This window comes from Amblyomma maculatum, chromosome 2 (genome assembly GCF_055883805.1).
Source record: "Amblyomma maculatum isolate TAMU_Amacu chromosome 2, ASM5588380v1, whole genome shotgun sequence".
NCBI lineage: Eukaryota > Metazoa > Arthropoda > Arachnida > Ixodida > Ixodidae > Amblyomma > Amblyomma maculatum.
Window position 1 is genome coordinate 129,675,037 of NC_139345.1, and position 11,607 is coordinate 129,686,643.

Below are 11,607 nucleotides of genomic sequence, written 5' to 3' on the forward strand. Positions count from 1 at the left end.
GGTTAGAGAAATAGGCCTGAGGTTTTCCAATTTCGGTGGCTTGCCAGGTTTTGGATTTAGCACAACGTTTGCAGTTTTCTACTGCTGGGGAAGACGACCGCCACTTCATACTTCTTGCATGTAGTTGGTGAGTGCCGCTGTGGAAGCGTCGTCTAGGTTTCGTAGCATTTTATTTGTTATTCCATCGGGGCCGGGAGCTGAACGCGTCTTTAAGCTCAGGATTTCGGCTCTAACTTCCGCTTCTGAGATGGGCGCGTCGAGGGCCTCGTTCGGAGGAACCGCGTATTGCGTAAGAGGGAGGAATGTTGTATCGCCGACATATGTGTCTACCAGTTTAGTTATTAGTTCCGCGTCAGGCCTATCGAACGCGTATCTTTCCTTTACTATTGTTGTGTTTGATTACGTTTTCGAACTGTCGCAATCAAGAAGATATCGTAACAAGCTCCACGTCTTTGAAAAGCTCATGTTGCCCTCCATTTTATCGCACCTGTTGCACCAGATTTGCTCGCAGAGTTTAATTGCATAATCCTCAATTTCCTTATTGTGCCTGGCTATTTTTCGCCTTAGGTTTGGTTCCATCTCTGACACCGGAGGCGTCTTTCCATACCTCATTTTTTTCCCCTATGTGTATACGAGCTTCCTGTCGACTGTTTTCGGTGCATCATCACCCTTTAGGGTAATGGTAGCGGATTTAAAGTGGTGCATGAGGGTTTCTGCCCAATCGTCGATGTTCTGAATATTTTCGTCCATGTTTCCGGATTCCGTAATGTGTCTGAATTTCTCCCCTTTGATTGCGCTGATGATCTTTTCTCGTCTTACTTTGACTCCCCGTTTAAGCGTTATTTCGAGGACGTAATGATCGCTTCCAAAGTTGAGCTCTGTGTTCTTCCACCTAAGCTCCTCTATGTTTTTGGTAAATGTTGAGTCTGGGGTTGTGTCTTTGCTCACACCGTTTCCCTTCCTGGTCTGGCAGCCAGAGTCTGTCTGCAGGGTGAGGTTTAATTCTTGAAAATCTTCCCATAAGTGCCTGCCCTTCTGATCTTGCCTATTATATCCTCACTCTTAGTGGCAGGCGTTGAAGTCTCCTACAATTAGCAGGGGGCTGGCTCCAGCTGCCTTTATTGCTTTGCGAAATAATGTCTTAAACCTAACTTTGCGCTGCTGAGGAGAGCTATATATGTTTAGGGCGAAAATACTGGGTTCCTTCTTCCTGCCCGTGATGATTTCAACGAAAACTGCCTCAATGTCGCGAGAACTAATTTCATGTTCGATCACCGCTACGTTCCTTTTGACGAATGTAGCGCCCCGATATTTTCCTCCCCGTCCACTAGCAAACGCTTGGTATCCTGATAATTTAATCATTCCTTTGCCAGTTTCCTGTAGGGCTACGGCTAGAGGTTTTTCAACTATTTGCTCGAGATGTTGTTGCACTAACGCTCGCTTGCTCGGGAATCCTCGGCAGTTCCACTGCCATACCACAAGGAGAGACGGGAGAAGAGAGCAGAAGCACTGGTTAAAAGCACTGGCCGTAACAACAGCCGTCGTCCACCACCGAAGCAGTGGCGGGACTTGGGGACAATGATTTGTGCAAACAGTGTGGGGCGAGAAGACCCTCAACCACATAATTTGGGAGTGCCCACAATCTCCAGGGATAGGGCAAAATATTAAAATAAAGTAGCCTGGGATACCCTGCTGTGAAGCGCGGACCTTGCTATCCAGTACCGCACCGTCCATCTGGCGGAAGAGGCCGCATGAATCCGAGGGCTACCTGCCAGCCTCTAATCCGCGGGCGCACGACTCCCCGTCTTCCCTGGCACGCGTGCCGGGGGCGGGAAGAGGACGCCCATTTGCGATGGAATTAAAAGTTGTGCAACCAACCAGTGGCGGGAAGAGTGGCTGTTCCTGGCCCTACAGGGCTGGGATGGTAGGCCAACGCCGCTTGCGGCGGGGGCTAGCCAGTCACAGAATTTTTATCTGTTGTAGGCCGTCATTACACCCGCCATCGCTTCGCTGATGGACGTTAGCTGTTGTTACGGCGCACGTCTTTCTCTCCCTCTTCTTTTTCTTTCTTTATTTTCCCTTCTGTCCACGCCCCGCCGGGGTGGTGCAGTGGTAAGACGCCCGACTACTGTGCCGGAGTACCCGGGTTCGAACCCGACCTCGGCGGCTGCGTTTCGATGGAGGCGAAACGAAGAGGCGTCCGTGTGCTGTGCGATGTCAGCGCACGTTAAAGATCCCCAGTTGGTCGAACTTACTTCGTAGCCCTCCACTACGGCTCCTCTTTCTCTCTTTCCACTTTCACTCCCACTCCCCTCCCTTACGGCACGGTTGAGGTGTCCACAGAAAACAAGTGAGACAGTTAGCGCGCCTTTCCCTTCCTATAAATAAATCAGTTTCTCTTCTGTCCGCACAAAGCATGTGCTGTGCGATGTAAGCGCACGTTAAAGATCCCCAGGTGGTCGAAATTACCCCGTAGCCCTCCACTACGGCTCCTCCTTCACTCTTTCCACTTTCACTCCTACCTTCCTCTCTTCCCTTACGGCACGGTTGATGTGTCCACAGAAAACAAGTTTTATCTTCCTATAAATCAATCATTCAGGCAGCGGAGGTGGCTCAGTTACAGAGCCAGTAGCAGGCCCGTGCATTTTCTTTTCCTTCCTACAGCCACAACAATCACAACAACACAACAACAAGCAGTGGCGGGTGAAATGACGGCCTACAATCGAAAAAATTCGGTGGATGGCTATCCCCCGATGCAAAGCGGCGTTGGCCTACCGTCCCAGCTAAAACCTCTTTAGCCCCAGCCCCTGCCACCCTTCCGACAATACACTAACGCTCAGGCTTGCGAATTTACATATATAACTGGTTCATAGGAAGGGAAAGGCACAGTATCTGTCACACTTGCTCTGTGGACACCTGAACCCCGCCGTAAGGGAAGGGATGGAGGTGGGAGTGAAAGTGGAAAGAGAGGAAGAACAGCCGTAGTGGAGGGCTACGGAGTAGATCTTCGCGCTGACATCGCACAGCAGATCGACGCAACTTCGTTTCGCCTCCATCGAAACGCAGCCGCTGAGGTCGGGTTCGAACCCGGGTACTCCGGCACAGTAGTCGTGGCGTCTTACCACTGCACCACCACGGCGGAGAACTTACGAATTTGACCAGGGCCTGCAATCCGAGTTTGCGTCGTTATCGAAAGTCGCTATTTCCCCGACTTCGAGTCATCTGATTGGTGAACACGCCGGAACATGATGTTTCCACTTTTTCCGGTTCCGCCGTTTCGGCCAATCAGATGGCTCGAGGTCACGTGACATAGCAACACTACGATAACGACGCTAACTCGAAATACAGGCCCAGTGCAGAATCTGCAATTATTTTGGAATTTTTTTTACGCTGCATGCTCACATGTGTTGGCCGGAGCAACTTTTGCTGGACTGGATACTTTCGCGCGTGTTACAATAGCCCCTTGCACTGGCGTCGGATCGCTCCAGATCCTTAGTAAGCTGCGTAGTGCAACTATTCATTTTACAGTGCGCGATGCACATCGGCTTTTCAGCGTCATTGTTACAGAGACCGACGAGTTTGTTATGTTTGTTCTTGCTATTTCGCTTAATTCTAGGGCCAGATGGTTGATATTTACAATATTGCAAGTAAAGTCGCACTTGTTTCTTTAATTTCTAGTTCTGATATTGTAGCGTCCTTTGCTACAACTATGAAAACCACGTTTGAAAAATTACCATATAGCAGTTGCCGGTTGGGTTAACCGTATGTGTGCATGTGGTAATGTGGTAAGTCCGCATGATTTGGTGGCCTTCTACTTTTTTTTGTTGACTACCAGAGTCGTTCGAAGCGAAAATGCATTTGTTGCGAAAACGGCTCTCGCTTCTTGCCGCAACAATGTCGTGGTTTTGTCACTTTTTCATGATTTGCCTGTACCCCCTCCACTATGTTGACACCCTCATGCGTGAGGGCATTTAGGGGATTTTGTATAAATAAATAAATGCAAATTGGTGGTCTCGTCAGTGCTACACATAGGTTATTTCACTGCGGGAATGCAAGCGTACCGTCCAAAGTTCTGTTCCCCGCCGAGGTGACGCAGTGGTTACGGCGCTCGACCACTGTTCCCAAGTAGGCGGGATCGAATCCCGGCCTCGGCGGCCGTTTTTCGATGGAGGTGAAAAGCAAGGCACCCGTGTGCTGTGCAATGTCAATGCACGTTAAAGAACCTCAAGTGGTCGAAATTTCCGGAGTCCTCCACTACGGCATCTCTCACAGCCTGAGTTGCTTTGGGACTTTAAACCCCACATACCAAAGCTCTGTTGCCATAAACAAAGTGCAGATTTTGAGGAAACTTGGCTCTAATCAAAAGTTAGCGCCTCTGTTGTCGCGCTGGACAGCGAGTAGCAGAATGCGATAACAAAATAAGAGACATAGTTCACGCTGGTCACTTTGGCGTGTCGCGCAAAGATGTAATCAATACAAGATGCACTTTGGTAGTAGCTTTAGGTGGGTTACTAACAGTGACTATCGCTCATAGATCCAACGCTGCTGCAGGCACGAATATTAAGGCGAAAGCATTTCTTGGCTCGCGGTGAAAATCTCCCATGTCATCTGTCCGGGAGATCCCACGAGATGTGTTCTGTTGTTGTCGTTGTGGCTGTAGGATGGTAGTACAAACTTTATTCAGTGAAGGCCAAAAAAATTAAAAAAGTAAAATTATGTTGCCGCCGTTCCGTGGGTGGCTTCCGGCTGCTGGTCGTGGCCTCCAGGTCACGCCTGGCGGTGACTTCCGCTGCCCAGGTTGTAAGCCGCTGTTGAATATGTGGCTCCGAACTGGCCAAAGCAGCCTCCCACAGCTGCGGGCCGTTTATTTGCCAGGAGACGGGGGGGAACGTGCGCCGGACAAGAGTAAAGAATGTGAGCATAGTCAGCTCGGATAGAGCTGCAAAGCGTGCATTGGGGCGAGATGGCACCAGGGTGAATAAGGGCAAGGCGTGCAGGGGAGAGGAAAGTGTGGGCCTGTAAATGGCGCCACGTATTCTGTTCGATTTTAGATAGGGACTTGTGAGGGGGAGGGAGGGATAATCGGGAGTTGCGGTAGTGGAGGATGATTTTTCTGACCCAACTCGCATCGGCTCCAGCGTCCAACGCAACACTAATCCGGACCTTTCCATTTGCAAAAACGTCGTGGATGCAGCGTGGACGAACACCTGGGTCTTTCTCGGCAGCGACCACTATATCCTGTCCATTTCTCTCTCTCTTCCTAGCCTATCCTCCCGCCAGCGTCTGAGCCAGGTAGTCGACTGGGATCAGTTTCGCCACTCACGGCAACATGCCCCCACCTCCATCTCAGACCTTTCTCAATGGACTGCCACCTTGCTCAAAGTTGTTTCATCCGCCACCTCTACCGTCCCTACCCCTCCTCACTCCTCCACGGCTGACAGCCGCCTCCTTCACCTATGGGAGGCGCATCATTCCCTGCACCACCGCTGGCTTTCACAAAAACACAATCGCACACTACGCCTCCGCCTTGCCCGCCTGGGTATGGAAATTGAGGAGCACTGCTCATACCTCAGCAGGCAATAGTGGGGCCAGACATGCGACCGTATGGCTGGTAACCTCGGGCTGAGGGATACGTGGGCGCTCCTACGTGTCCTCCTTGACCCGTCGCATACCAAGGCCACGCAACGCAGGGATGTGACGCGCCTCCTACAATCCTCACCGCTATCCGATTCCGATTTCCTTCTTGCACTCCGAGATCGCTATCTCTGCACTTCCCCTCCGCCCCCCCTCCCTTCTTACATCGGCGCCATTATTTCTACGCTTGACGCAGATATCACTTTGGGGGAGGTTTGTGATATCCACTTCCGCACCAGGAGCAGACAAAATTTCTAACAAGGCCCTCTGTAACCTGGACACATCATCCCTAGAGGCCATTACGGACCTCGTTAACAAACATTCGCACGAAGGCACTCTGCCTTCTGAGTGGACCCACGCTAAGGTGACCTTCATCCCCAAGCCTGCAATCCCATAGACATTCAAAATCTCCGTCCTATTTCCCTCACCTCTTGTCTCGGTAAGCTCTTCGAGCACGTCGCTCTAGACCGCTTACAGAGCTTCCTCGACGACAACCATCTTTTCCCCGATTCGATGTTCGAATTTTGCCCATCCCCCGCCGGGGTGGTGCAGTGGTAAGACGCCCGACTACTGTGCCGGAGTTCCCGGGTTCGAACCCGACCTCGGCGGCTGCGTTTCGATGGAGGCGAAACGAAGTGGCGTCCGTGTGCCGTGCGATGTCAGCGCACGTTAAAGATCCCCAGGTGGTCGAAATTACTCCGTAGCCCTCCACTACGGCTTCTCTTTCTCTCTTTCCACTTTCATTTCCAACCTTCCTCCCTTCCCTTACGGCGCGGTTCGGGTGTCCACATAGCAAGTGTGACAGTTACTGCGCCTTTCCCTTCCTGTGAACCAATTTAACTTTAACTTAACTTTTGCCCATCCCTCTCTACACAGGATGTCATGCTCCAGCTCTTCGAAGAGATCCTTCACCCTGTTCACGCCAAGCGCACTCGCGCGATCATGGCGCTGGACTTGACGAAAGCATTTGATAATGTCTTCTTACCGCCATCCTAGACGCCCTTTCTACCCTTAACGTGGGTTCCCGAATCCATAGTTACATCAAGGCTTTTCTTGCCCATCGCACGGCTGAGATCTCATTCGGCGCCCTCTCCTCTCCCGCTTTCCCTCTTGGAAATCGAGGTACTCCCCAGGTTTCTCTTCTCTCTCCCCTTCTCTTCAACATCACCCTTTTCCCTATGGCACGTGCTCTAGCTAGCATTCCTGACCTCTCCCATGCTTTCTACGCTGATGATATCACCCTCTGGGTGACTACCGGCAATATTGGTGAGATGGAAGCCGCTCTCCAGGCGGGCGCTAAAACGGTCGCCGATTACACTCGCACGGTCGGACTAGCTTGTTCCCCGTCCAAGTCGGAGCTCCTGCTCCTCCTGGCTCGAGGCATAGTTCCAACCTCATCTCCTAACCTTAACGTTACTATCGACGGACATCCCATCCCTTCTGTATCTTGCATCAGTATTCTCGGTCTCTTTCTCCAATCCAATGGCAAACACACTACTGTCCTTTCCCGCCTTACTACCACCGTCCAGCCGACGGTACGGCTGATCCGACGGGTCGCTAACCGACACTACGGCATGCGCAAGCACGACCTCCGTCGTCTTGTTCAGGCCTTTTTTCGACCACCTGGGGTTCTTTAACGTGCACTGGCAATATAGCAATATATATATATATATATATATATATATATATATATATATATATATGTGTGTGTGTGTGTGTGTGCGTGTGTGCGTGTGTGCGTGCGTGTGTGTGTGTGTGTGTGTGTGTGTGTGTGTGTGTGTGTGTGTGTGTGTGTGTGTGTGTGTGTGTGTGTGTGTGTGTGTGTGTGTGTGTGTGTGTGTGTGTGTGTGTGTGTGTGTGTGTGTGTGTGTGTGTGTGTGTGTGTGTGTGTGTGTGTGTGTGTGTGTGTGTGTGTGTGTGTGTGTGTGTGTGTGTGTGTGTGTGTGTGTGTGTGTGTGTGTGTGTGTGTGTGTGTGTGTGTGTGTGTGTGTGTGTGTGTGTGTGTGTGTGTGTGTGTGTGTGTGTGTGTGTGTGTGTGTGTGTGTGTGTGTGTGTGTGTGTGTGTGTGTGTGTGTGTGTGTGTGTGTGTGTGTGTGTGTGTGTGTGTGTGTGTGTGTGTGTGTGTGTGTGTGTGTGTGTGTGTGTGTGTGTGTGTGTGTGTGTGTGGAGGAAAGAAGCCAACAGTCGGCGAGGCCAAGGAAAGCATTGTGGGTTGTACTTTGTCTTTTTTTTCTTTAATTGTTACTTGGATAATCACAGAAATTAGTAGTGTAACCTGTTTAGGGGAAAGATAATTAAACACAAAGTAGAAGCAAAAACAACGTGCCGATGGTGGGAACCGAACCCACGGCCTCCGAATATCGCGTCCGGTGCTCTTCCAACAGAGCTACATCGGCCGCTGTCCCCCGTGCTACTTTCTTGGGTATTAAAGTTGTCTGTATACGAACCTTGAGACTGTTCGCCAGCGCCACCCTCAACCATAGCGGCAGACGTGGAACGTCCAATATATATATATATATATATATATATATGTGTGTGTGTGTGTGTGAAGGAAAGAAGCCAACAGTCGGCGAGGCAAAGGAAAGCATTGGGGATTGTACTTTGTCTTCTTTTTTTAATTTTTATTTCGATAACCACATAAATTAGTAAAGCAATCTGTTTAGGGGAAAGATGATTAAACACACAGTAGAAGAAAAAATGCTCAGGCTTAGCTAAGGTTAAGCCTAGTCAGAAGCTATTCATATTGGTGGCTAGGCTTGGAAATGCACGGTTTTTCCTTGGTTAAACTCGGCAATACACGGTTTTCCTTGGTTAAACTCGGCAATAGCATGACTCGTCCATCTCGAAAATACTGTAGTATAACTGTGTTACCGACACACAACGAACATGACGAACCCCGGGCCAACGTTGATCGATTACCATTACGCGAATATGTACGCGTATCAAAAGCTCTTAGAACATCGACGTGCTGAAGGGATCAACGATTATGAATTTTTCGGCAACAACACGGTCATATTGGAAAGCCTCATCGTAAACTACCCATGTCCAGCTGGCTTGACATGCAGCAACGGTAGTTTCGTCTTCACAAGGCAGGCAGGGTTGTGAGGTCACGTCGTGTATACCCTTCGAGCCATATCACCGCCACGGTGGTCCTTCTATTACACCACCGAAGCCCATAAAGCGGTCCTTACGAAAACTGTTCAAAACCGAATCACGCACTTTGTTTTGTTACCTAGACGGGGAAACGATAGGTAGTGCATACGAGCGCGTGCCTCGCTATAAGAATGCCATTATGAGAAGAAAGATGAAACTGCCTGCAAACGATACCGCTACCAATGACATACCCGATACACAGATGCTCATTCCAACGGGCAGCCCTGTCTTCAGGAGGCATCTCAAACCCGTGTGTGCCTAGCAGAAGTTGTTGTGACTGTAGGAAGAAGGAAAAGAAAATGCACGGGCCTGCTACTGGCTTTGTAGCTGAGCCACCTCCGCTGCCTCGTGCAGACAGAAGGGGAGAAAATAGAGAAGAAAGAAAAGGAAGAGGGAGAGAAATACGTGCGCCGCAGCAACAGCCGTCGTCCACCACCGAAAAGGTGGCGGGTGCAATGACGGCCTACAACAGATAAAAATTCTGCGGCAGGCCAGCTCCCGCCGCAAGCAGCGGTGGCCCACCTGCCCCAGCCCCACCAGGGGAATAATACCGCAGACGCACCCCCCTTATATATCGCCGCTGCGGTATCACGTGTTCACTACAGCGCACCTAACGGTAGAAGTGGGAAGCGCATTGGTAGCGACGCCGCGCTCGACCGCGCGAGCCGGCTGCCCATCTCTCCTCTGCTCTGACGTCACACACCACGTGGTACTCATTGGTAGCGACGCCGCGCTCGACGGCGCGAGATGCAGCCCGGTCTCTCCTCTGTCGTGACGTCACGCATCACGTGGTAGGTCATGAAAGGTCAATGGTGGCGACACCGCCGCGCTCGAGGAGCTGAGGCTTAGCTCTAGTAATATGCTTCGCATAAAAACAACATGCCGATGGTGGGAACTGAACCCACGACCTCCGAATATCGAGTCCGGTGCTCTTCCAACTGAGCTACATCGGCCGCTGTCCCCCTGCTACTTTCTTGGGTATTAATTAATGTTGTCTGCATACGAACCTTGAGAGTGTTCACCAGCGCCACCCTCAACTATAGCGGCTTACGTGGAACGTCTTGTGTTACCGCCAGCGTCACGTAGAACGTGATCAAGAGCGAGGGCGAAAGCTGTGCTAGAACCCTCTTACGCTACCTATGGCTTCAAGACTGCCAGAACCGAGACCCCCGTAAGCTACAAGCAGATATATGAAGGGGAAATGAGGGTCCTCGTTATAATACATGAAGGAAAGAAGCCAACAGTCGGCGAGGCCAAGGAAAGCATTGGGGATTATACTTTCTATTTTTTTTTACTTCGATAATCACATAAATTAGTAATGTCTTCTGTTTAGGGGAAAGAGAAATAAACACAAAGTAGAAGAAAACAAAAAAATGTGCCGATGGTCTCCGAATATCGCGTCCGGTACCGCGGTATATATATATATATATATATATATATAAATGTATATATATATATATATATATATATATATATATATATATATATATATATATATATAAATATATATATATATATAAATGTATATATATATATATATATATATATATATATATATATATATATATATATATATATATATATATATATATATATATATATATGTACCGCGGCACTAAAGCCTACGTAAACTGCAGCGCCTGCTACTGCAACCCAGATTATAGTTATTAGAAAATTTTGTCCATGTTCTAGGCACTGTACCCAAACTATAATGCTTTCTATTATAATGTATCTTCCCTTGCCCGAACATTGTAGTCACGCCGGTTTGGATATCAGGTGGCACTAAGCTTGAATAAATGTAACAATATCCTCTGAACATTACCGTCCACGCGGCCTTGAATAGATGTCCCCAAATTCCACGGCAGTGGAACACGCCGTGACGTACAAGCAGAAAATAACTGAACGCTACAAGAACCTCACAAAACCCCGTGTAATATTAACCCAATCGTACGCTTTACTCAACACCTAAGAACACTTTCGCAATGCAAAAAAATATCATTCTATTTACGCCACCCTTTGTCGTTTCGGATGGTGTGATACAGCTTTCTGCTTAAAATGTCTGGACATCCGGGCAGATAGCGAACACATTATATACTCGTCTGACATTTTCACTACCTCTCCTAACTTTTCTTTACCTGCCCCCTCTTTCCAGGACGAGATGAACATTGCATAATATTTCGACACAAAAATAGCGATAAACTAACGTTAATATTATTGTTACTTTATGTAGAATTGTACAATTCTCTTTTATCATAATGATAAATGATATAATGACAATGTAAAATAACGACAACTCTGAGACTATTGATTATGCCTTATGGTACATGTATGTGAACTTAACGTTTTAGATGCGTGACTTCATTGAGGAGAGGAGCACCTTGAAAAGTTTCCAGGTTACACTTTAATTGTCACTGATGCGTGTGTATCACCGTGTAGAAGGCAGCAGTTGGAAATTTTTGTCTCCCCTGGAGTTTTTCGGTCCGCGTCCCTGATTACGTACAAATAATTTTAGCACAGTTTATGGCTGTTGCGCTTGCTTATTTAAAACTTTCCTGCGAAGTGTCACCAATCATTTTTCTATCAAACTGTTGTCTTATTTCGTTGTAGTAAACATGTGATGCTCTTTTGAGTGCTCACTTGAACATTTCATCCCTGAATGGGCAAAATAGATAGGTTTCATCTTTTTCCCAGGCCGCTGCGGTATTTTCCAGAATAATGTGGCAGATATTTTAGCGAACGCAGCTCTCGCTGGGCCGTAATCTCATTTTCGGAATGTTTCGTTTTCGGCGCTATCAATATATAGCTGCCTTGTAAAACGAT

General features: G+C 48.7%; 1 non-coding gene across 1 annotated transcript; it reads right to left on the reverse strand.

Moving 5' to 3' along the window:
* Positions 1 to 9,667: 9,667 nt before the first annotated feature.
* Positions 9,668 to 9,740, reverse strand: TRNAS-CGA (transfer RNA serine (anticodon CGA)). Its single transcript has one exon. It is a non-coding gene; the product is annotated as a tRNA-Ser (tRNA).
* Between the last annotated feature and the right edge of the window lie 1,867 nt (positions 9,741 to 11,607).